Below are 27798 nucleotides of genomic sequence, written 5' to 3' on the forward strand. Positions count from 1 at the left end.
ACTCAGGGTTTTCCTTAGTCACCCAAAGCAAATTACTAAGCTAGAACTGCCTTGGTATACAACAAAAAAGAGTCCAATTCTGGGAGGGATGACAACATTATTTCCACTCAGAAGAAAGGATAAAGGAGCTATTTGTATCAAAAATAAAATATTTTCTTTAGATTGGGTTTGGCTAGTGCAGAAATGACCAGCATGTGAAAACTGAGTGTTCCTTAATTCTACCAAAACGTGGAGGCATCCTAATAAATTGCAAAATCTGTACAACACAAAGGGGATTTAAACTCTGAAATAATTTAATAAAAAACAGTATAAGCGTAAGGGATATATGATGTGAAAAAGAATAATGTTTCTCTTCAGTACATGCATTTAAATTACTTAGCTTCTGACAGATTAACCTCAGAAGCCTAACAGAATGCAATGATTGAGATTAACATCAGAAGAAAAGAAAAAAGAACAAGCCATCTATTTCTTTTCCTGGGTTCGATCATGTCCTGTACTACCTAGCGTCCCTGGCAGACAATGTGAGAGCACGTGCATGCTAATTCTCCTCTTGGGCATGGTCAGCATTCTCTTCTTTTACAAACAGAACTATAGAATTTGGTATGTCTTGATGTTTTCTTACCAATAATGTACACAAGAGCCTTGATTTCTCACACAGAACTTCAGATGTGTAACTGCTATGATTGACGACTCTATAACCAAGACAAAAAGGCAGACTCCTTTAGAGGACGCTCAGCTCTTGGAAAGATCAAACTGCCATATGAACAGAGACTGGTAACTGTCTCTTTCCACTGTCTAGAGGCACAAATTGGTGATGCTTTGTACATGGGTGCTGCAGGTAACTGTTTAAGTTAGGAAGGTGGTTTGCTGAAAAGAGCAGAAGACAGATTCCTCGCTTCCAATTTCCAAGCCCTTTCTGACCAGCGTTCTTCACAGAAAGTTCTCTCACCTTGTTTTTAACATGTATGATGAACAAAGGGCAGCTAGGCTGCCCATGAAAGTTAGTAAAGTGCATGAATACTTAAGTGATTTGCTTATTGCCGCCACCATAAGCTACTGCAGGAACATCCACAAAATACTACAGTAACACCAGTGGTGACAGTAGTGGGTTTTCCTTTTTTTCAGTGCCTGTGTGTGGCAATACATGCTCAACAGAAATACAATTTTGAGTAATCCTTCAAGGTCCTGTTAGCTGCTCGATGTAAAAATATCTCAAGAGTGTGACATGAAAACTGTTTGCACAGTGTAGTTAGTCTAGCTGTCAGACATGCTTGTGAGCACCAAGTCTTCTCCTTTTACATTTAGAAAAGGGAGATGCACATTTTTTTCTTAAAGCACCAATTAGTTCAATGGAAATACTTTTTTTTTGTTGACATTTTCAAGCAAACTAAAGGCTAAAGACAACACTGGAGAAGTGAGGAAAGCAATCAGACTGCAGACAAGCTGTTGTTCCTTAGCTATGCAGACATAAATATAAAGCTAAATTTGAACTGTAGTTCTTAACAAGACATTTTTAATCATCTAGGCAGCAACTGGCACCCTATGAGCAAACTGGGGAACACGTAAAACTCACTCTGTATGCATGGAGACTGTGTATCTTGTACAGGATGCACAGGACACGAGAACTACTCCTACATCCTATCAAACCACTACTTCTTCCACTTCACTCACAATGGAGACAACTAAGAAGGAAGAAAATCTGCCACCTTAATAAACATCAGTGTTTTGCTGGATGAAGTACTGAAAAACATACTTCTCTCCAACATCTACCAGACACAACACTGGGCAGCAAGGATCCACACATGTATGACCTCCAGACTTGATTACTGCATCTCATTGTATCCAAGACTGAAAAACATATATAACGAAAAAACTCCTGCTGCTACAAAAAGCAGCTGTCAGTCTCCTTAGCAGCACAAGCCATCATGAACACGTCATCCTGGCATGCTGGTCTCCACATACACTCCCCCATGATTTCAGAGTCCAGGTGAAGGTCATTGCCACGGTTCTCAAAAATCTCTGTGGGACTGACCTTAGGTACTTGAGAGACTCCATCCCCTCTGCAGCGATGGCCTTCTCTGACAGCTATGTTCCCTTGGAACAATGAAACTGTCAGCCAAGGGAGGAAGCTGAGCAATGCAGACTTAACTTTACAGAAGCTAGAACTCAGTGAGAGCACTACGACTCAGGAGAGAGGGGAATGCCTAAATCTCACCAGCTGCAATTCTCAGATCTTTAGTTTACCTTCACCAATAAGTTTCTTCCCTGCCCAACCAAACCCTGCAAAATGAACGGATGGATGGATTGGATAATAGCTATCAGTGTATAACCACTGCCAGATGTAAATATAAATCAGGCATAAATAGCAAGATGAGTAATATACTTTCATATTTGCTTTTATTAGGAAGACTAGGAAAAATGATAGAAGAGTGCTTATTTACTCTATTGCAAATGTGATTTATATTGAGATCAATGACAAACATTGAAAGCTGAGTTTAACTTAATTCTTCTCATTCCATGTTCACTGATTACAATTATTGGTGATTACAATGTAAGTTGTTTCCCTCAAAAGACAATGGTCCTTACTGCCAGCACAGTCACTTCTTTCTCCTTCTCCCATAAAGTGTTTTTCCGTTTATACTGGGGAGCTGCTAAACAGCAACGGGAAATTCAAAGCAGTCTGCTTAAAGTGCTGTATTTTAAACAGTATAGGGCTTGAGATGGACAGAAAAATTTCCTTTTGAGTATCTTTGAAAAAGTACAGGAAGATTCAGACTCAGAAAAATTATACCTGCTTTTACAAGAGCTGCTAGCATCTGAAAGAAAAAGGGTGCAGGCTGTCATAAACATTCATTAGGATCATATGGAATGGTCCTGACCTTTTAGTACTCTTCTCATGCTATCATGATTTCACACTAAAGGCCGGGGACTTTACCCTTACCTGAGATACGGGTGTTACTGAAGAAAAGTGCTACCCAGACTTCAAAAACCTGGTGGAAGCAACTGGATTGTCTATAAACCTTAGGGTAACAGGATGACCTGGCATGAATACAAATATATATAATTCACACAAGGGATTACACTTATGACATCATAAACTACAAGAATATTGCCTGAGCGCTTTATGGACAACAGCAGAACCCCAAGAGAAAAATCAACATTGCTCTCTGAAGTCATTCAGTATTTAATATAGAATAGACTGTGAACTCTTCAACATCTGTAGTTCAAAAACTTTAAAAAACACAATGAATAATTCAATTTCTGTCTCAAGTGACCTCAGTGAATTGATGCTGGGGCTGGAATCAACGTTTATAAGTGAACTGAAAGTGGAGCAGCAGTTAGTAGTGTTACAGTCTAGGAGTGGGAGCTTTCAGAACTTTGAAGGGGCTCCTCATTCCCCCTGTGGGCTTGATCTGTGCACTGCATTTTATACCAATATAACTGTATTAGTTAGATGATGATAACAGTCATGTAGTCAAACCGATTTTTATAAAGGTGCTGTTGTATAAATGTGTGTGTTGATTTAACCTTTTCTTTTAATAATATCCCTGCTCTAACTTCATCAGTACTTTTAACCTATGGCTACAAGAGAAGGGTTTTTCTGACTTTATCAGTACTATTGCTGATAGATCCCTTTGCATAGATGTTCACAATCTATAGGCACATGGATGACACACCGAGTGCTTCTGTAAGGGAGTCACGATGTTTAGCTGCCTGGTAATGTCATTCCACACAAGCTAACACAGTGGAGTACATTCTTCCTGTGCTACTACCATGGTTTAGAATTTGTTTTTACTCAAATACAAGTGATTCAATCTGCTCTTCTTCCAGAAATGATCTGTTCATTTGTAGCAATTGTACACTTAATTTTGAAGTGTGTTATATATTTAGCAATTGATTTCGTTTCATGAATCACAGTACCTAATGCCAATCTGAGTTTTCTCTGACAAGTCTGCCCTACATTAGAGTGTTCCAGTCAATGTATTTCAGTCAGCATCTCTGCATCATTACTAATAGTAGGTGTAAAGGTGTAGTTTAATTGCAGTGAAAGAAAACCACATTCACCAGGTCCCATCTGGGACTTTCTAAGGGACCACAGATAAGGTTAATTCAGCCCAGTGTGTGTTCTGTAATTTACTTTAATAGTGTTGTGAAATTACAGCCATTAAAAGTAGCTAGTGCACTCCTGCGTGCACGCCCCTGCTGTATTTCTGTCAATCTCCCGATTTCAGTTACTTTTATGCAGTCTTGTGGGCCATTTTGATTAAAACCTCAATAAAAGGTATTCAATCATTTACATTTTATTGGCACATTTGACAGAGAGGTCTCTCCTGAGCTGAAGAGGAGCACACAGATATCAGAGAACATGCATCAGTACCGCAGAGCAATCACAGTCCCTGGTGCCAGTGAGAGCTGCAAGCATGTACACTGTCCCCTCTAAGCATCAAAATGAACTACACCATTGCAACTTAGACAACAACATGCTCAGGGGGAGTGCAGGACTTACTCCACTGCCCATGATACAAGAGGAAACTGAAGCAATTTTCCAATGCTAGAAAATTCAACATCAATCTTTGTAACCTCTATTACAGCATATCCATTTTACAGCCTGCAAAAAGACCCCAAACGCCAGCTAGTGAAAGCACAGTGCCTTTTTTACAGCATAGAGGTGTCAGAGAAAATGAAACACAGAAGGTAAGATAGAAAGTAGTACAATAGATGAAGTCATCATAAATTAAGTGGGCAGATTTTTAATCCCATGTAAAAGAACTGGAGTCCAATGTGTAGAGAGAAGCTGTTCAGTGTAAAAACACTGGGCAAGAGACTTGGAAATAACAAATGACAAAGGCAGAAAGAAATCTGAAGAGTTTAAGATACTGCTGCATGGTGCATAGAAAGGAGGACAGAAGGAAGGGAGACAGGCAAAACTTGAAACAAAAGATAGTTGGGAGCCACTAGGAATATCCCAGAATACTGACATACAGAAATAAAAGTAGAAAAAAACAATCTTTTTTGCACCTATTGTTTGAAATGAATGGCAAGGACTGAGTTCAAAAAAAGCAACCTAAAAGGAAAAGTCTAACTTATGAGGTAACAGATTATGACAGCATCGTTCAATGGCTAGATATCAGAGCCTTTAATACAAATACCACATTACAGCTAACTTCTCAGTATACTCCTTGTTATCCCTTATTGTCAAATATCTGGAATCCTGTACTACTTGTTAGTAATTTGGGTTTCATTCTAGCAATATTAAGCTTCATTCCATTGAGTATTAAACAAGTCTCCAGTATCCCAACAGAGGAACAGCCCTTAACTTCTAATATACTTCAATGTTAGAGTGTCTGGAGCTCTCACCATACCAGATCTTCAGCTCCCAAATCCCTATGCCTTTCCAAATGTGAAAGAAGATGTACGGATGACGTGACAAGAACCCAGAGGGATATCCTCTCAGTGGAATAATCAACTAGTGTTGGCATCTGTTCTGAATTAATTCCAAATATCTGCTCTGGAGCACCATGTGACTGATTCAGACCTTTCACGCCACTTCAACTCATTTAATATCCCTTAGTCTACTAAATAGTGTAAGATAACCTTGGAAACAGGTTAAATCAATATAAATGGTAGGTGAGCAAAGAAAGAATAAACATTGTACATGACATAGGCACAATATGGCTTTGGTCATGCCGCTATGATGATTCCTGGAAATCATCGCAGGATAGGAGACTCATGGAAAATCAATGAGCCGAGCAAAGCTTTTTGTGGTTACAGGTCAGCTTAGTAATAAACAAGGTGTATTTGTTTGCCTTTATAGATTAGGGCACTTTAGTATTAATAATACTCAGCTGCCTCATAAAGATTAAGACTGTTTTCTATCAGTAATGAAAGAACACATAAAAAGACCATCTCTTGGGCACAGTGCTGAATCTGCGCACACACATACCCACACACGCACACAGAGGTTTTTATCTATAAATGCCCAGAGACCTAGTTTGAAATGAGTCTTGAAATTTAGGTAACTTAGATATCACTTCTTCTTAACAGTTTTGGTAACTTCAAGGTAAAATTTCAAGTTCTGGAGGATATAGAGTTATCCTTGTTCTCATTAGCAGCCCTACAATCCTTGATTTCACACTGCTGTTGTATGTGAATTCTTTATGTTTTATTTGTGTTATAGTTTAATTTATTCACTGCTGCACGAGCCTCAGACTTTATGTGAAGTACTTTTAAAGTTTCATAAGGAAAACCTTGCTGTTCTGGAAGTATTCCCCTAGCAGTGTTCAAGGCTGGATGAAGCCTTGGGTGGGATGGTTTAGTGTGAGGTGTCCCTGCCCATGGCAGGGGGGTTGGAACTAGATGATCTTGAGGTCCTTTCCAACCCTAACTATTCTATGATTCTATAATGTTTGCAAGTAAACATTGCTGTGCTTTAACTCCACTACTTGGTGTGACAACTTCTGACATTTCTGTATCCCCTGTATCAAGACACATAACTTTAATACCTCAAACGTAAACATCTAAATCTGAGTAACCCTACAACTCCTTTATTACTAGTGGAGAGAAATAAGTGGGTTTACAATGTGATTCATTTTCAGACATTTCAGGTGTCAACTATATTCTAATGACTTAGCAGGCCTTTTTATCTCCATTGATTAAGATAGCCCAGAAAATCAGCTCAGATCAAAAGGTCAAAATCTGCAGCTTTCTGAACACAAATCATACCATTTCCATCATCAAACCACCATTTGGTTACACAAATACTATCTTCATTCTCTGGGTCAAGTATTAACCCAAGCCAATCACAAATATCCCCACTACTGCTATCATGAAGACCACATGGCAAATGGATAATTTGGGACTTTATTGTTAGGCAGTGTAAAGCCACACAGGTACAAAGCCTATTCCTCACCTGCTGTGGATATTCTGGAGACCTACGAGAGATGAAAGGAAGTGTGCATATGTCTGCAGCCTGAAAAGTATGGACCTACCTAATGCACCACTTTAAGTGTTGCAACTTGAGCCTTACCTTGCAGTAATGCTGGATCTTTGCCAGTTGTACACTGATGTTACCATACTTACATGACTCGTCCTCATTCTGGCAATCCTTCTGACAGCTCTCTGTCCATTATGAAGTAGACATTATGTTGTCTAATAATTCTACTTAGGTTGTTTCTTCACTATAAAATTTGGTGTTGGGTGGTAAAACTAATTTTTGTGGCATCACATAATGAGCCAAAAATTCAACCAATGATCCATCTAATTTCAGATTAAGAGAACTGGAATTCTGTCCTGATTCTTCACAGACAGTTTATTAGTATAAACTCCATCACTTTGGTACAGTTATACAAGCATAAAAGGAACACAAGCAGAAAAGACAGATGTCTCCAGAAATGGTTATAGAGCAAACCTGCAGAGAAAAAAAGCATGTGTTCTGCGGTTCATACACAGCTGAAGCCAGGAGAAAGAGAAGCACAGCCCAGGGCATACACCACTTTTGGAAGCATCCCTTCACCTACATACAGGTGATGAGAAACCTTATAATATGCTTCAATCACCAGCTAGAATAAAAACTCAGAGCAGCTCCTTAGCTTTATGTATCCCCAGTGCACATACATGCCATTTTAATTTTCCGTAAAAGAAATTATTTGGTATCTTGGCAGAGAGAGACACCTTTTAGATACACTGGAATGCTGCCATCAATGGAGATAGAGAGAGAAAACTTCACTTAAAAGATTTGAGAAAAACAGCAAGGGGATGAATACAAAGGTGAGAGCAGGATCTTCTCTCAGCTCCATCACCAGTCCCCTACATCACCCAGACAAGCACCAAAGCATTTTCAGCTGCAAGACTGAGAATCTGCTGCCCAAAATAAATCTGTTTGTCATCATTTACAGCAATATAAAGATCAGTATAAGTTTTTTGGAAGCTGTGGGCAATACAGAATCACAGAATCACAGAATCCCAAGGGTTGGAAGGGACCTAAAAAGATCATCTAGTCCAACCCCCCTGCAAGAGCAGGGTAACCTACAGTACATCACACAGGAACTTGTCCAGGCGGGCCTTGAATATCTCCAGTGTAGGAGACTCCACAACCCCCCTGGGCAGCCTGTTCCAGTGCTCTGTCACTCTTACAGTAAAGAAGTTCTTCCTGATGTTAACGTGGAACTTCCTATGTTCCAGTTTACACCCATTGCCCCTTGTCCTATCACTGGATATCACTGAAAAAAGCCTAGCTCCATCATCCTGACACCTACCCTTCACATATTTGTAAACATTGATGAGGTCACCCCTCAGTCTCCTCTTTTGCAAGCTAAAGAGACCCAGCTCCCTCAGCCTCTCCTCATAAGGGAGATGTTCCACTCCCTTAATCATCTTTGTGGCTCTGCGCTGGACTCCTTCAAGCAATTCCCTGTCCTTCTTGAACAGAGGGGCCCAGAACTGGACGCAATATTCCAGATGCGGCCTCACCAAGGCTGAGTAGAGGGGGAGGAGAACCTCTCTTGACCTACTAACCACTCCCTTTCTAATGCACCCTAAGATGCCATTTGCCTTCTTGGCCACAAGAGCACATTGCTGGCTCATGGTCATCCTCCTATCCACCAGGACCCCCAGGTCCCTTTCCCCTTCGCTACTTTCCAGCAGGTCAACCCCCAACCTGTACTGGTACATGGGGTTGTTCTTCCCCAGATGCAAGACTCTACACTTGCCCTTGTTAAATTTCATCAAGTTTCTCCCCGCCCAACTCTCCAGCCTGTCCAGGTCTCGCTGAATGGCAGCACAGTCCTCTGGTGTGTCAGCCACTCCTCCCAGTTTTGTGTCATCAGCAAACTTGCTGAGGGTGCACTCAGTTCCCTCATCCAGGTCATTGATGAAAATATTAAACAGCACCGGTCCCAGCACCGACCCCTGAGGAACTCCACTAGTCACAGACCTCCAGCTAGATTCTGCGCCATTGACCACAACTCTCTGCCTTCTTTCTTTCAACCAGTTCTCGATCCACCTCACTACTTGATCGTCAAGCCCACACTTCCTTAGCTTATCTATGAGGATGCTGTGGGAGACAGTATCAAATGCCTTACTGAAATCAAGAAAAACTACATCTACCGCTCTACCATCATCCCTCCACCTAGTCACTTCCTCATAAAAGGCTATAAGGTTGGTCATACATGACTTCCCCCTCATAAAACCATGTTGGCTGTTCTTAATGACCCCCTCATCCTTGATATGCCTAGTGATGGAGTCAAGAATAAGTTGTTCCATCATCTTTCCAGGGATGGAGGTAAGGCTGACCGGTCTATAATTACCCGGGTCCTCCTTCTTGCCCTTCTTATAGATTGGTGTGACCTTTGCCATCCGCCAATCCTCAGGCACCTCGCCCGTTTCCCACGACTTACCAAAGATGATGGAAAGTGGCCTAGCAATGACCTCCGCCAGCTCCCTCAGCACCCGTGGGTGCATTCCATCCGGACCCATCGATTTACAGATGTCCAGATTGCATAGCTGATCCCTAACCCAATCCTCATCTACCAAAGCAAACTCCTCCTTTGTCCTGACTCCTTCTGGGGCTATAGAAATCCAGGGCCCTCGGGGAGAGTCTGCAGGAGTAAAGACAGAGGCAAAGAAGGCATTCAGCACCTCTGCCTTCTTTATATCCTCTGTCTCCAGGGTACCCACTTCGTTCAGCAGTGGGCCTATATTGCCTCTTGTGTTAGTTTTATTTGCTATGTATTTGAAGAAGCCCTTTCTATTGTCTTTAACCCGACTAGCAAGATTGAGTTCCAAGGAGGCCTTAGCTGTCCTAATTGCCTCCCTACATCCTCTAACAACTGTCCTATATTCCTCCCAAGCGGCCAGCCCCTCCTTCCATAATCCATAGATTCTCCTTTTCCACTTGAGTTTGCCCAGCAGCTCCTTGTTTAACCACGCCGGTCTCCTAGATCCCTTACTTGACTTCCTACTTATTGGGACGCTCCGATCCTGAGCTTGGAAGAAGCGGTCCTTGAATGCTAACCAACTATCTTGAGCCCCTTTACCGCCTAGTACACTTTCCCATGAGACTTCCCTTAGCAGTTGACTGAAGAGGCCAAAGTTGGCCCTTCGGAAATCCAGAACTGTGGCTTTGCTAGGTATTCTATTCCTCCCACACAGGATCCTAAACTCCACCATCTCATGGTCACTGCAGCCAAGGCTGCCATTGACCGTCACCACTTCGACCAAACCCTCCTTGTTGGCGAGTACTAAATCTAGCAGCGCTGCTCCCCTAGTTGGTACGTCCACCATTTGCATTAAGAAATTATCATCAATGCACTCGAGGAACCTCCTAGACTGTGAATGACTGGCTGTGTGAGTCTTCCAGCAAATATCGGGGTAATTAAAGTCCCCCACGACAACTAAGGCATGTAGTCGCAAGGCTACTTCCAGTTGCCTGTAGAAAGCCTCATCAACTCCTTCGTCCTGATCAGGAGGTCTGTAATAGACCCCCACAACTGTATCACCCGTGCCAGTCAGCCCCTTGATTCGTACCCACAGACATTCCACTTGCTCCTCATCCGACCCCGGACAGAACTCAATACATTCTAGTTGCTCTCTCACGTAAAGAGCCACTCCACCACCTCGCTTTGCTGACCTATCTTTCCTAAAAAGGACATAGCCATCCATGACCACATTCCAGTCATGTGAACTGTCCCACCATGTCTCTGTAATCGCCACTAGATCATAACCTTTAGCCCGCACACAGACTTCTAACTCCTCCTGTTTATTCCCCATGCTGCGTGCATTGGTGTACAGGCATTTCAGGGAGCCAGTCCTAGTACCCTTTTTCCCCTGCGGGACAGGGTCTAAAAAGCTATCCTTTCCCACAAGTGAAACAAGAGATTGATAGTCCTCCTTAGCCCGCCATCCTTCAATCCCTAGCATGTTCCTCTTGGGCTTGTCCCCAACAGGCCCTGTTAAATCCCCTCCCCCCTTCATAACTAGTTTAAAGCCCTGTCAATGAGCCCTGCTAACTCCTGCCCCAAAACCCTTTTTCTTCTCTGGGACTGGTGTATCCCGCCTGTCACCAGCAAACCAGGTGTCCCATACAGCAGCCCGTGACTGAAAAACCCAAACCCCTGCCTTTGGCACCAGTCACGTAGCCATACATTAACCTGCAGAGTCTTCTTATATATCCCTTCACCCTCGCTTGCAACAGGTATGGAGGCAAACACCACTTGCGCTCCAGACCCTTTAACCAGCCGTCCCAGGGCCCTGTAGTCTCTCTTCATCGCCCTTACGTTCCTCGTAATAATTTCGTCACTGCCAACCTGAAAAACCAGCAGTGGGTAGTAGTCAGACGGCTGCACCAGTTCAGAGAGCTTCTTTTTAACATCTCTAATCCGAGCCCCAGGCAGGCAGCAGACCTCCCTGTGGGGTGGATCCGGTCGACAAATGGGCCCTTCTGTTCCCCTCAGAAGGGAGTCACCCACCACAATTACTCTTCTTTTCTTCTTGGTTGGGGAAGTTCTGAGGCATGTGGGTGAGTGACTAGCCCTGGGTGACTCACTAGATAGATTTGCCTCACCATCTCCATTCACCTGGCCCTGAATTTCCAAGACCTCGTACCTGTTATTCAAGGGCAACTGGGAGGGAGGAAGGGATTGTGAGGGTTTTCGCTTACCTCTCCGAGGAGGAACCTCCCTCCATCCATCCATCCTTGTCCATTAAGCTCTCTCCTTCTATCTGATGGTAGGAGGGAAGGGGATCCATATCTTGTTGAACCACTTCCCTCTGCCCTTGCCTTAGGGTGTGGTTCCACCAATCTATTTCACTTTCACACTCTCTAACGGCTCTCAACCTTTCTACCTCCTCCCTCAGTTCAGCCACCTGCCTGAGCAGGTCATTTATTTGCTCACAGCGAACACAAACAGTGTCACTGGCTCCCTCCAATACAAGTGCCAGGCTCAGGCATTCGCTGCAGCCAGAGACCTGCACAGCTGCATGTCTGCAGGAAGGCTCAGTCTGGATACCCACATTAGTACTCACTACAGCTTTCGATCGTGTTGTAACCATGATCTATCTGGTCAATCAATCAGTCTACGTCCCTCAGCACTCCTTCCCCCTCCTGTACTCCAGGCGAGTCCTCTCGATGAGGCGGTTGGAACGCTCCCCTGCCCGCTCGCCTGCCCGCTCGAACTGCCGCGCAAACTGCCTCGACCCTCTGCCTCGACGCTCTCTGTTTGCCGGCTCTGGTCGCCGCGCTCCCTGGGAAGGTTTTTTAGCCACTCCCAGCTGGTGCCACTCCTCCTGGCTCCGCCCCCTGTGAGTCAGCCCCTCGCGGGAGCTGAGCTTCCGAGTCCTGGGCAAGTCCTGTTGAGGACTTGAGGCTCCCTCCTCAGTGGCTCTTGTCGCTCCGAGGTGAGGCTCCTGGACGCTGATCTCTCCCCTCTCCGCTCCGGTGTTGCAGGCGTCCTCTCTCAAGCTACTCACCTCAGCAACTGATCGAGAGTGGCTGTTGGTGGCCGGTTTGAATCTGCCACCGAGCCTCCTGGCTCCGCCCCCTGTCTTTGCCCCCAAAAAGCTTTATCTCTTCCCTTTTCCTTTACTACAGCTCTCTCTTGTAAAACAGAAGCATATTAACATACCTATCTCCATGAGCTGCTATAAAGATCAATCCCTAATGTCTGCAAAATACAGAACCTTTTTTATTACTGCCAGTGTAGGAGGCAGTGATCTCTTTTGTGATTTGGAGAAGCGTAGTACTGTAAGAAATTACAAAAATAGCTTTTTAATAGAGGTTTTAAAGGTACTTACAAAAGTTTAAGTGAAACTCGACAATCTTTTTATCCATTTAAAAAAGTACTTCAAGTTCCCACTTCAAGTAATGTAAAATAACCATAAAGAGCCCAAGACAAGATTAGAACCACCTTACTGAGTGCCTTCTATTAAACGAAGTTTTAAAATTCATTTTAATTCCAATCCATTGAAACTTTTTATTTTAATATCTCCGTTTTTAAGAAGCAGTTGTGTATTTTCAGTCTGCTGCAGTCAGCAGAATTGCACCAAAGTCAGACTTGAAGTTTGGCAACAAACATATTTTGGAAGCTGACCTATCTGATTGTCTTTTCTACAGAAACTGTGTTTGAACATGTCAAATTTTCAGTGTTTCTTGGGCACAACAACAATTATGGGTATCAGGAACCTGACCTTCCGGCTAGACTATCATAAACCTTATTTTGAAAGCTCCTAAGATTCCTCCGTTTTATACTCAATTTTTTACTGTTGTCTTCCATATATACAGGGTGGAGTTAGTGATTTCACTAATCAGGAATCCTCACTCAATTTGATACAGGTTTCTTAGCAGGGTGGATTAAGAAAAAACTTCTCACACCATATTACAACAAATTCATATATTATTCAGTACCACACAGGAAAATTAATTCTTTGCTGCATTTACACAAGTACTTGCTTAATTGCTCTTCTGATATATTGTATTGATTTTCAGAATGCATGCTTGAGTTGACCTATGGCAACATGGGATAGCATTTTTAAGGTACCATAGCCGTTGTGAGAATAACCTTTTTTCATTATTGGGCATAATTCAGATCAAAATGACTGGTATTCTGGTAACCTGGGCATTTAAACAATTTCTTTCTGGTCACAGTCTAAGTATTTTTTCAACACCATCAGAGATGAAATCCTGACAATATGAATCTATTACTGATTTTTGGTTATGATGATTACATTCTAGGGAATGTGAAAAGAAAAGTATCAAAAAAGAAGGCATAAGCCTATACAGAAGGGAAATAGACACTAGATGCATCTCCAGCTTCTTCCAAGTTTGTAATAAAGTTTATCATGTGAAAGCTCATCCCTCAAAATAATGCATTCTAAAACTAGCAATAATCTCTTCTTAGTTAACCAGTTTCAACCATGCTTTCCTTTGTAGACAAGTATGGAACTTATGCATCATTTTGTTAGGCAAGTGTGCTGTGATATGCTTTTTCATAATAAAACATACATCTTTCTTCTTTTCCCTTTACAGAGTTTCTAATAGTTCATCCTACAGACCATGAAGGAATTCAGAATTAAAGAAATGTTTTGCTGTGTACCACTGCCATCTGCTGCTAATCTCTCCCTGTGGATATATAAGCTCTTATTTCAACATATATTTAACCCACTAAAGAACTTCTGCTGAATTTGTACGGTCAATTCAATATTCATTTTATAATAGTTAGCAAACAACCTCTTCTCATTCCATTATAAAGCTTCTGATAGGACGTCTTGGCAGATTTACTGAAGTAATGGCTTTAGTTTCAGTTCAGTTTTTATAAAGAAAGAACATTTTTCCTTTCTGCCAGTCAGTGAAAAAGGTTTGTGCTTTCAGTCTCATATAGAACCAGACTGTTCCAGAGAGGAAGTGTCCATCTTAGAGACTTCAACAATATACACGTTTGCCATCTGTACTCAAAGATCTTCAGTAAGAACATGTTATTTCTAGAGTCCCACTCCTGCAGCACTTCTGACACCCACTCGTTCACACCATTTCTAAGAAGTACATCATGTCAGAATGCAGAATTGCTGCATAGTCACTTTATTTTATAGGTACTCTGACTTCAGTTTCTAAATACATGTAACCAAGATATATCAAGATCTGCTGCATAAATACCATCAAGAACCAAATACATTAAAAAAGAGCAAAGGAGACTGATAAAGAGGAAAATACAGGACCCTGAGTCTCGCTGATTTATAATTGTATGGCTAATTGAATACACAAAACAAATCAATTGGACAAGATTTGAGTTGCAGGAAAATGTACCTTCTCCCTTACACCTTGTCTTTTGAAAAAGCTGAAGCCATATCTTTCATCTACAGCATTTGGAGAACAGAATAGCTCCCATAAATATTTGACATGATCCTTCATGTATTTTTAAAGCATCTCAGAGCACTGGGGATTTCAGAACAGCTATTGTCACTGTTCTGGAATTAAAAAAAAAAATTATTGTCAGAATAAAATGCACAGATAAGTCTGAAATAAAAAGGAAGCAAGAATTAAGCCTCAGTTTCATGTTCATCATAGCCGGAAGACAGTCACCTTAAGTTCTAAGGACACCACTATATCATAGTCTAGGTGGATAGTTTTCAGCTTGCTAGCTCACATTCCCCCATATCTGAAATAGTCCAGTTCCTCATGCCATACACACAGGCATACATGTGACATGGAAAAAGACATCACTGAACCATCACTGGCTAGCAAAATCAGTGAGCCATGTTGTGCCCACGCAGGCTCCCCAGGCAAGGTGCCATCGATCTTCTGACCACTTTGACAGAAATCTACTTTTTGCATTATCTCATTTTTAAGGGGTTTTGGAGGGTCTAAGGGAGCACTACAACATAGAAGTAGGAAACAGGCTTTCTGTGTTTCAATAGTGAAACCAGCTGCAATGCATTAACAAACACAGAATCTGACCTGCACTGTAATCCTAGAAGTCCTCACAAGAGACAACGCTGTTTTAAACTTCGTATCAGAAAATCTCACAATAAATGTCATCGAAAAAGAAAAGAGATTTCACTTTTCCAATCAGAGATCCAGATTCTCAGGAACACAGCTTGTGTCAGGTCATTCAATACAAAAGCTGTAGCATCTGAACAATAAACATCTGTTTCACTTTCCTGAAGCTCCTGAGCCTTCTCCATTCTGCCTGCGCTCCACTTCACCCCAACGAAGAAAAGATACACCTTGCTCCTATATGATTTGCTTTTTGCCTCTGTCACTTCCCGGAGGAAACATTTTCCATGCTTTGATCATAAAAACTCACCTAGGCAGTTGGAGCAATTAAGCTCTACAGTGGCTCCCACTGACAGCAACTTTTAGGTGTTGAAGGCTTCATGGAAAATATACCTCCACATTCTCTTTTACATGCTGTCTTTTTCACCCTCCCAGAAACTTTAAGAGAGTACCGTATTAACTTTCACTGTGAGCATCTCACACTGACCAAAGGATGAATGAGTGGTATTCTCCAATACTGAATTCCTGAATTTATTGGAACAAACAAGTTAGCTGGATTTTTTCCATGACCCTACACCCAGAACTATGGAAGAACAGCATGTATACAGATAACATGTTGATGTTGTCTTTAACTTAGGCTAATTAGAAAAGTAAGACTAAAAATGTATTTCTTCCTCTTTTCTATTAAACAGAAAACTAATGGAAAATTATTTCCATTTCTGGAGGACAACCACAATGCATGGTCCTACACCTGGGTCGGAGCAATCCCAGGCACGGCTACAGACTGGGCAAAGAAGGGATTCAGAGCGGCCCTGCAGAGAAGGACTTGGGGGTGCTGGTCGATGAGAAAATGAACATGAGCCGGCTGCAGTGTGTGCTCGCAGCCCAGAAAGCCAACCGTATCCTGGGCTGCATCAAAAGGAGCGTGACCAGCAGGTCGAAGGAGGTGATCCTGCCCCTCTACTCTGCTCTTGTGAGACCTCACCTGGAGCATTGTGTGCAGTTCTGGTGTCCTCAACATAAAAAGGACATGGAACTGTTGGAACAAGTCCAGAGGAGGGCCACGAGGATGATCAGGTGACTGGAGCACCTCCCGTATGAAGACAGGCTGAGGAAGTTGGGGCTGTTCAGCCTGGAGAAGAGAAGGCTGCGTGGAGACCTCATAGCAGCCTTCCAGTATCTGAAGGGGGCCTATAGGGATGCTGGGGAGGGACTCTTTGTCAGGGACTGTAGTGACAGGACAAGGGGTAATGGGTTAAAACTTAAACAGGGGAAGTTTAGATTGAATATAAGGAGGAAATTCTTTCCTGTTAGGGTGGTGAGGCACTGGAATCGGTTGCCCAGGGAGGTTGTGAGTGCTCCATCCCTGGCGGTGTTCAAGGCCAGGTTGGATGAAGCCTTGTGTTGGATGGTTTAGTGTGAGGTGTCCCTGCCCATGGCAGGGGGGTTGGAACTAGATGATCTTGAGGTCCTTTCCAACCCTAACTATTCTATGATTCTATGATTCTATAATCCTCTCTACTAACATTTTTGTCCTTCTATTAAGACCTCTTTAGAAGCAGTCCCAAGTGTTGCTTTTATATAAACAATTGCAGCTTCCAAAAAGTAAAACCAGGTTAATAACCAGCCACATGACTATTCAAAACAATTCAGTTCATATGTGAACTTAAACTATTGCTATATCATCATGGCAGTGCAAAAGAGCTGATATTTCTGAAAGGGCACACTGCTGTTCTGTACAGCTCCATTTACTTTCTCTTTCTCTGCAGGATATCCAAAATAGCTAATGTTTAAATAACATCTACATCATCTGCAAACCCAAGATCAAACAGTTTAGGAGAGGTAAGAATAAATGTGGAAAATTAATTAACACAAGGCCCACGCATCTTAAAGATCTCCAGTTACAGGAAAACCCCTTTTTACCCTCAGTTGTTACTTAGACTGTGGCTGAGGCTGGGCAGCAAAGCAGCACATACAGAAACAGTGAGACGACCCAATTAACTAGAACATCAATTATGGGCAGCTGTATATTGCACAAAGTCTTATGAAAGAATAACGATAGCTCTTCATGGTCATTCGGACAATGCTAGGAGCATAGACAATTTTCAGCTGGAAATTGCAGTTTGAGCTGTAATTGAAATAGAATCACAAAAACATAGAATAATTGGGGTTGGAAAGGACCTCAAGATCATCTAGTTCCAACCCCCCTGCCATGGGCAGGGACACCTCACACTAAACCATGTAGCCCAAGGCTTTGTCCAACCTGGTCTTGAACACCACCAGGGATGGAGCATTCACAGCTTCCTTGGGCAACAGATTCCAGTGCCTCACCACCCTAACAGGAAAGAATTTCCTCCTTATATCCAGTCTAAACTTCCCCTCTTTAAGTTTGAACCCGTTACCCCTTGTCCTGTCACTACAGTCCCTAATGAAGAGTCCCTCCCTAGCATCCCTATAGGCCCCCTTCAGGTACTGGAAGGCTGCTATGAGGTCTCCACGCAGCCTTCTCTTCTCCAGGCTGAACAGCCCCAAATTCCTCAGCCTGTCTTCATACGGGAGGTGCTCCAGTCCCCTGATCATCCTCGTGGCCCTCCTCTGGACTTGTTCCAGCAGTTCCATGTCCTTTTTATGTTGAGGACACCAGAACTGCACACAATGCTCCAGGTGAGGTCTCACAAGAGCAGAGTAGAGGGGCAGGATCACCTCCTTCGACCTGCTGGTCACGCTCCTTTTGATGCAGCCCAGGATACGGTTGGCTTTCTGGGCTGCGAGCACACACTGCAGCCGGCTCATGTTCATTTTCTCATTGACCAACACCCCCAAGTCCTTCTCTGCAGGGCCGCTCTGAATCTCTTCTCTGCCCAACCTGTAGCTGTGCCCAGGGTTGCTCCGACCCAAGCGTCGTGGTTAAACTTCATAAGGTTGGCATCAGCCCACGTCACAAGCATGTCAAGGTCCCTCTGTGTGCCTCAATGACAGAAAGCATCTCCACAGCAGTCTTGTAAGAGGTAGCTTGCTGTCACCATGATCATTCATGATGGTCAGTCTTAAAAAGCAGGGTTTAACTTTTTGGATTTGTCAGCTCTTCAAAACCATTATGTAGATTTCTGGCATTGTCAATTTAAAAAAGACATCCAACTTGATGGCTCTGCCCAAAGATGTAAGATGAGGGGTGGAATAACATGTACGTTAATTTCTTTGACTGTGGTATAAGTTAGAAACTGAGAGTGCAAAGAATAACTAGTTGCTTTGTAGCTGCTGTTGTAGTTACTTTGTATCATATCTGGGAACAATATTCAAACTGGAGGAGAGAAGCTTCCATGTATACTGGTATCTCATACACTACTGAAGAAGTATCCAAAAAAGATACTTCCATCAAAAGTTGCAGCAGTGAACAAGTGCCAAGGCTGAAACCCTGGGCCCACAGGAGACTTCAGCACCCAGCTCAAGTGACCAACGGAGAGCATTTTAATTAGTTCCACCAGAACATTATGTTTAGTAGGGTAGAAGAAACTATTTGCTCACCCCCAAAAGAATACTGGGTCGAGATTGCTACCTTCACCTGCCAAGGTGAACCTTGACTGACAATATGCAGACTCTTGGCTCCAGTAGAAAACATCACATCATCAGGACTGAGATGAAGACTGAAAATGGGTGAAGAACCTGACTGAGAATGGAACTGAGAACCTGTGATGATTTTCAGATAATGGAACAGAATGAAACAGCCCTGTTCTTGTGGTAAAACCATTCACCATCAACCACGCTGCAGAAGCAGAATTAACATTCCTTTAGAGAAAGGGATCCAGACAGTACAGAAATGTGTGCACAAGATCACAAAAAAATGTATGTATAGAATCATAGAATCATAGAATAGTTAGAGTTGGAAAGGACCTCAAGATCATCTAGTTCCAACTCCCCTGCCATGGGCAGGGACACCTCACATTACACCATCTCACCGAAGGTTTTGTCCAGCTTGGCCTTAAACACTGCCAGGGATGGAGCACTCACAACCTCCCTGGGCAACCCATTCCAGTGCCTCACCACCCTAACAGGAAAGAATTTCCTCCTTATATCCAGTCTAAACTTCCCCTGTTTAAGTTTTAACCCATTACCCCTTGTCCTGTCACTACAGTCCCTGACAAAGAGTCCCTCCCCAACATCCCTATAGGCCCCCTTCAGGTACTGGAAGGCTGCTATGAGGTCTCCACGCAGCCTTCTCTTCTCCAGGCTGAACAGCCCCAACTTCAGTCCTTAAAAAAAATAGTGGGGGAAATTTCCCACTCTCTGAAAGAACTCCTAAAGCTGTTTTTGCTTAGCAGCTGTCAGTGGCTACTTCGAAGAAAATCTAGGATTAATTTCAGCACCCAGCTTCGGGGTTTCCAATTCTTACTCTTGAGCTTTGAGGTAGAGTTGGCTGTGACCTTTCTCTGAAGAAAATCTTGAGGTCTTTACTGTAGGTATAACAAGTGCATGTTTTAAAGCCCAGAAAGTGGTTATTGACAAAGATACCTGCTGCGACAGTGAGTTGAAGGAACTCACCGGCTGGGAAAGAGACAGGGATGAAGTAACACCTCTGGCAATGCCTGATCAGAATTCAAATGAAAAGGTAACAGGGGAATACAAAAAAAGATCAGGCTTGGAAAGGCACATAATTATAATCTAGAGCATATGAACAGATGGCTACACCATCAATCAATGAATAAATAATAGTGCAATCTGACGTGATGGCATGATTGGATGAACTCAGATGACACCAGTCACACTCCACCTCATATAACTAAGTACCAGCCATGAAGTAGAGCAGGATGTGAGCACACTAGTGCCCTACAAAACTGAAAATACAAAATTAGCAGGCCTCAAATGACTAGATATGTGAACAGCCGCCATGTCGATGAATTTACACGTGAGTTATTACCTGGAGGTAGGACCACTAGTTACAGAATGGCTCTGCAACTGGGCTGGCCCTTAGGAAGAAAGACAAACCAAGAAATAGAGATGAACAAAAAGGGCAACTGGCACTGTGTTTGCTCCTATGAATGGAAAGAAACATGTTGCCACTAATACTGTCACTGGTTACATTCTTGTGGAGTCCTGGCAAGTGAGTTTACTAACATGTGTCATCCACTTTGCTCCTTCCACTTCATGCTTCATAGTTTAATTTCCACTGCTGAAGTACACCAGAGTTGTTTGCTACACAGTACTTCGGATGCCACTGAAAAATCAGTTACACTTCCATTTTGTCATTTGATATGTCAGATGAACAGAAACAATCAAGAAGATTGACACTGATCATAATCTGAATTGCCATGCCTGATCCTTGACAGAGGCTTGAATTAGTAAAAGTGTCAGTCATTCAAGACTCTTGTCTCTCCAAACTACTTGGAAGGTGCACCAAAATGGTGGACACTTCACTGCTTGTAAAAAAATACACTTGTGCCTTATGTGACTCACATAAATTTAGAGTGAACATTCATGGCTATTCTTTTAGTTGAAAAGTTACATACAAAATCCCAGAAAATGTATTATTAATGACGATGTTACATTTTCTTTCAGCGTATTTTTAATACTGGTGTCCTTCCCTGTACTAAAGAAGATTTCTTTGTTTTAGTCACATTAGCATTCTATTTGCTATCTATTTTCACCACAATAGTTCAATGTGCCTGCTATTTACACCAGCATGATAGTATTTGCAGCATCAAGGTTGCTCACTTTGTTTGAACACACCCTAGCAACACATACACATTATGACAAAAATAGAAGTACAGGTACAACCTAGTTTCTGCATAGTTGCAATGATTCATAAGGAGGAAATTTTTTCCTGTTAGGGTGGTGAGGCACTGGAATCGGTTGCCCAGGGAGGTTGTGAGTGCTCCATCCCTGGCGGTGTTCAAGGCCAGGTTGGATGAAGCCTTGGGTGGGATGGTTTAGTGTGAGGTGTCCCTGTCCATGGCAGGGGGGTTGGAACTAGATGATCTTGAGGTCCTTTCCAACCCTAACTATTCTATGATTCTATGATTCTATGAATCCTTCATTCTTCTAGGATGTTGCCATAGATAGATAGTCATGTCTCAGAGCAAACAAGGACAAGAATAATCTTCTCTCTTAATGGACACCAGGCAAGCACTTCAAAACCATTCCATAGTTTGTTTTCCTGTTTTGCAATAAAATGCTGGTTTTCATGATCGCAACGGCAACAGTCAAAAGCAAGTGTCACCAAATACTGTTAAAAATCTTGCCAGCAGCTTGCAAGCCTTCAAAAATGTTTTAATGGCAATAAGTAAACATTTATTCTTATTACAAAAATTACTAAAGAAAGCAGACATAGCAGAATCTACAGGTACCAGATATCTACCAAACGATAACATCAAAAGATGGGTTTACTAAAGCGTAATGCATGTGCTACATTACTTCACCATACATTGTACAGTATGTTAGACTATTATGCTTCATATTTATAGAGAAAGACCACAGCAGCGTTTACAAGGTCAAAATGAAGAGCTAAGCAAGTGTACATTTGGGACAGTTCTATCCCAAACTACAGCAATTAGATTGTGCCCACTGCCTGCACAGCATGGAAATTAAAAAGTGTTTCTCAGCAAGAAGGTCAAGAAGGGCCCATATTCAAAGAATGACTTTAGCAAACACTGGTTCCTGTGTCCGAAAATATTCCACCTAACTATGAAAACAACAAAACTTGTTAAGACCTTTCCTGTTCAGCCTAAGAGATCCATAGATTATGTAAGTTTCCAGGAAAGAGAGGTTATATTTCTATGGCTCGTGTCCTCTGAAACATGTCATGCATGCAAGTATTCAGAATGTAGATCTTACTACAATCAAAAACATGTCAGTCTTCAGGATAACCGTAAGAGCTATGTTCAGGCTTTGCTGACTATTCTGCTATGTGCAAGAACATACAAACCAAAATATTCCCATCTTAAATTTTCATCTGCAAAATGGCAACCAGCCTATGAGACAAAAGGGTTGTTGAAGGAAAAGGACAGAGAAAATTAATGAAAATGAGGCAAAATGAACATTAATAATTTAACTAATAGGAAAAAAAGCTCAGTCTTTCACTGATAAGCCACATGAAGATGGGTCCATACTGTCCCGCACATTCCTAACTCCTCAGCTGAGAATTTTTGTCTTTCATGGAAACAGCACTATCAAGGCCACCCAACATTGTCTGAATACCTCTTTAATGGCAACAGAAAGTACTGAGACTGTGAAAGGAGTGCAAAGTGACTGGCTCTGTAAATATCAGGAATGGGAATATTTTAGAACAAGATTACCGAATGAGGTCAAGAAAGCACAAGGATAAAGGAGATGTGGTTGAAGCAGCCTAACCTGAATTTCCTAAAAGGCTTTTAAAAAATCCCTCATCAAAGGCTTCTATGGAAACTCAACAGTCAGAGCTTTAGGGAAGGTTTTTATGTTGATAAATAACTGGTTTAAAGACAGGGAACACAAAGGTAAATAGGTTAGCCAGATAGCTCCTGCAATGGAGGGAGGTCATCAGTGGAGTTCACAGGGATTTGTGCAAGGGATGCAGTGATTCGTCACATTCCTAAGCAACCTGATAAAATGGGTGAGCAGTGAGGTGAGAAGGCTTTATAACGATATTAAGTTATGCACAGTAATAAGGATGATGGCTTGCTGACTGTGAAGAACTGAGAAAGGTGCTCATGGAAGTAAGTCCCTAGGCAATAAAGTGACAGATGAAATTCTTTGTAGATGAATGCAAAATGATGCACAGGGGGCAAAATAATTCTAGGATCATTTACTAAACAACTGGCCCTCAGCTGACCATTATAGCTCAGGAGCAAGGTTTTGAGGTTATTAAAATATAATACCATGAAAGCACGCTCTTAGTGCCCCATATTGTCAACACCTCTCTTTCCTAACAAATGTTAGGAACTATTGGGAAAGGAATAGAAAATAAGAGAACATTATTATACCACTGTAAAACAAACAGTTCCCTCACCCCTTGCACGCTGTGGGCAGTTGTCGTATCACTGTGAAGAAGGCCATAGCAAACCTGGTGAAACTGCAAAGAATGGCAATAAGGATAATCAAATGTATGCAACAGCATGTATGAGAGACAATTTACTAGGCTAGAGATCATCGGTTTGAAGAAGGGATACATTAGAGTAACTATAATATATGTCTACAAAATCATAATCAGCAGGGAGAAAACATACAGGGATGAAGTGTTTGTTGTCTCCTCAGTAAAAAAACAACCCTAAGGGCATCAAGCTAGGTTAGCAGGAAATAAGTTAAAACAAACAGAAGTACATGATTGCTTATACAGTGACCTCTGGAATTTGTTGCCAAATAATTCTGTGGATGCTAGAAAACGTACTGGGCTAAAGGCAAGATCGGGCAAGAACAGGGAAGAGACATTCATCAAGAGTTATTATATACACAAAACTGCATGTATTTGGAGAGAGGTTTAGAGGACACTACCATACATGACTGGCTTGCTCTTACTCGCTTGGTAGACTTCTGCTCATAGTCATATTTTGAGGCAGGACAAGGTTGGATGGATTTTTGGTTTGACCAGTTATGACTCTTACTTTCTCACAGACGTAGCCTGAGTTCTAGCATGGTGCACATGACAGAAAGTTATGGTTTAGAAGTCTGTAGACTTACTGCGTGTTTGCATGGCAGTAACCATTCACTTAAACCTGTCAGCTCTTGATGTTAAGAACATCAAGGACTACGTGGACAGGCTTCAGCCCTCTAGAGTGTTCTTTATGTGCCAGTCACAGGCCCCTCCCTCCATTAGAGACACTGTGACCAGGCATGTAAGTCATGCTAGTCTCATGGGAAAATATAGAAGCCTCCTTCACCAGAGGACGAGGATAAAAAATCCCAAATAGAGAAATCTCACTGAAAAGAACAGAACAAAATCTATTTCTTTCAAAACTAGCACAGCTAGAACACATACTGGTGTGAGATTTATCCTCTGGAATTATAAGACTGAAAACCTGGTCCATTTGGCCAGGTAAGTACGCATTCTGGAGCATTTTCAGCTAGCACTGAATATCTCAGAGAACAGAAAATTCTTCTCACAGGACAGATAAGCTTTATCAAGGGGAGCAGCATTCTACCACAAGTTATATGTTGTGATGTGTAGGCATGCTCACCTAATGAATTGACTCTTTTGCCTGAAAACTACACAGAAGCCAAGGCAGCTTGTGTATATGGGGGTCACTGTTCAGTTCCACTAAGGAGGAAAAGTAGGTGTGGATTCATCACTTAGTAATAACCTTCTGGAATCCTTACACCGTGTCCTGAAAGAAATCTTAGGTAGAAGGTCTCTAACTCCATATCCATTCAGGGGGACAGGATGTGTCTATGTCAGTCCTGGATAATGGGTCAGTGAAACAAGCTGTGACTTATCAATCTTTCCATCCAGACTACACTGGAAGTACTGCTTCCGAAATTCCTACTAATTCCTCTGCTAAAACGATGACAGACAAAAATGGTCCTGACATTCTTCATTGTCCCAAGTGAGAAAAAAGTCAAACTGAAATCAAGTGAAAGTGTTGGGAATAACAGCCAACAATCGTGACACTGATTCAACTCACGCTCTAAGACATTGTGCCAAGCACTGTGTTAAAGCACAGTGCTGAGAGAAGCCTTGGCTTCTCCTTTTCAAAAAGAACATGTTGGTACAGATTTGGTAAATACTAGTTTCATGAATAATAAATTAAATCATCCGTTACTTCATCACATCTCTCAATGTGATACAAGTATTATTCATAGTGCAGGACCAATATGTAGTCTGTGGAGCGCCAAAAAAGCCATCACCCGAAGTGGAGAACAACAGTTTTGACAGTCTAAACGCCAACACTGCCAGGGAAGAACAAGGAAAGCAGGCAGTTCCACCACACCAGGAGGCTGTGAAAAAGAGGAGGTTCTCATTGTACTCTGCCCTCTGTGTCAATGATCAGTGCCATCCACTCCTGTAGGTATACTCCAAGCATGCCTTACCACACATGCTCAGGGCTGTGTCCCTCACAAGAACACAGCTGCTGCAGGCTGCTCAATTGTACAGAGAGGGGTCAGGAGTCCACTCGACCCTAACCATCAGAGATTCTGCTCTGGAACCAGCTCCTTCCTCAGCCTTCTCACGTTCTCCCAGAAGGTGGCCATAATTGCTAGTTTATAGGCTTGTCTGGGTGGAATCCAACCTTTTCTCAAAGCTATCCCGCTGTGCTGAATCCTATGGTGTCTTCCTCAAAAGCACTCTCCATGAGAACAGAATGCACATTTTATCAGAGCGGGAGAGCATGTCAAAGCAGGTGCAGAATATACTTCCTTGGCTTCAAAGAGGAAAAAGTGCAGAAAGGGTGTTGGTATATTGAACCCATTCTCTTCTTCACTGCCTTATTTAGAACATCTAAAGCAAAGACAAATGTTAGTACCAGAAGTTCCTGTCCAGAGGCACAAAGAAGCAGCTCCTGCGCACCCATGGCATGGCCGCATTCTTACTATACACAATGGAAAGAGGAATTGAGTCAGGCCCTGTCACCAAACTAGTCAGTGAGTTAGAAAATATTGAGGGGGAAGGCTCACTTCTGCCTTTCAAACCCAAAACAATCAGCAGTCCAAAACATGTTTTCTCATTTCAGGCACTTTCCTGACCTACTAAGCCTCTCCTTGCTGTACTAGGACAATATTATTGTTTACTGGTTAGTCATTTTTAAAATGGAAACTCATGCGTTCTGTTTATTCTTGATTATTTCCCAGGTTCACAATCAAATACGGAATATGATCCTAATTCCAGTATGGTTCAAATGCACTGAAGTGAAGGCTACATCTGTTTTTTCATCTTTTTCTTTGTAGTCTAAGATTGGGTGGCTTCTTTACAGAAACTTCTTAATTATTAGAAAATATAAGCATTGCTGTGAATGTGAAACATGTGCAAAGGTTCTTTTATAGGTTTGCTTTTCTTTCCCATTTACAAACAGGAATGGAGAATTACATAAAATATAATAATCCCACAGAAGACTTATGTCACTTTGATATCAATTCCATGCTAAGCTTTACATGCAAAAAGTCAAGCAAATTCAAAGATTATAAACAATAGGATAATTTCTGTTCATAGGGAATAAGACTGCGAAATTTAGGCTGATGTGGAGTTTTGCATGTCTGATCTCCCCTTTTACTAATACCTCTCTACCTGATACTGTAGCTTTTTTTCATGTTCCTATGCTTAGCTGCCATTAAATACTGTCATTTCCATTGACTGATTCACACATTTTGCCTATAGATTTGCCCTGCAGTAGCAATCTCACTATTCTCTTTTGCTCTGAAGATCTAAATACTGATCACCAAACCTCTTAATTGTCTTGCAATCAAAGCATGTCCTATAACATCCTGAACCTCCAATCCCATGCCCTTTCCTGTTCCTAAAATCTAACAGAACCAGCCTAGTTTACAAATAGTCTCCTCTTTTCATACTGTCTCTCCCATTCTTCGGTGATAACTCCATCCACCTCTGTAATCTGCCATCCACAGTCCAACTGTGCTTCCGTTGCTGAAAAGACCCAAGAGGGCTTTGTGTACACAGAAAGGGATTAGGATTCTGATGCCTCTTGAATGCAGCTATTTCCATGCTTTGTATAGCGCTTCATGTAACAGTTTTTCTCAAGGAAATGAGAAAAGAGGAACTGAAAAAAATTGAACATTACCTAGTATAGTGCAATTTGTATGTAACCTACCACTGGAGTGCTAAGTCACACATGTATGACGAACATGACCCCCTCTTAACTCAGTTTAGGTTGTGCAGTATCTCTCCTTCAACGGCGGGATAGAACTGTGGAATCTCATAAAGAAAAAGGGTCAAGCTAAAAGTTTTCAGAAGTAGCCATGCAGTTTATTACTGATTCATAAGAAATCCACATTAATTGTTAACACCAATTTATGCACCAATTCTGCAACATCTGCACCGTAATGTACGTACAAATGCTTTGCTCTGTACTTGCTTTTCATAGCCACCATTTCAGAGAGCATAATTTGTCTTGGACAAGCCACCGACACATAATGAACAACATGCCGAAAAAATCTTTGATGCTTTTTTTCTTTCTTCTGTCTGTTGTACAGTATGTTCAAAATATGTAGAGGATAGAAGATAAACTGACAGAAAACTGGATGACCCTACGAAGACTTCCCATCCAGTCGTACAGACTATAGTCTTGGCATCCTACAGTCATTCCTATAGTGTTTTCTCCTAACATATCACAGTCATAAAATCTATCCACCTTGTCCTGTTGCTTTGCTTACATCACAGATTATTACAGTCACTA

The 27798-nt window shown here is 42.1% G+C and overlaps 1 protein-coding gene across 3 annotated transcripts in view; it reads right to left on the bottom strand.

Moving 5' to 3' along the window:
- Nucleotides 1-27798, bottom strand: part of TMEM117 (transmembrane protein 117) — a 230536-nt gene that overhangs the window by 96521 nt on the left and 106217 nt on the right. The window lies entirely within an intron of this gene.

This window comes from Lathamus discolor, chromosome 1, assembly GCF_037157495.1.
Source record: "Lathamus discolor isolate bLatDis1 chromosome 1, bLatDis1.hap1, whole genome shotgun sequence".
Lineage (NCBI taxonomy): Eukaryota > Metazoa > Chordata > Aves > Psittaciformes > Psittacidae > Lathamus > Lathamus discolor.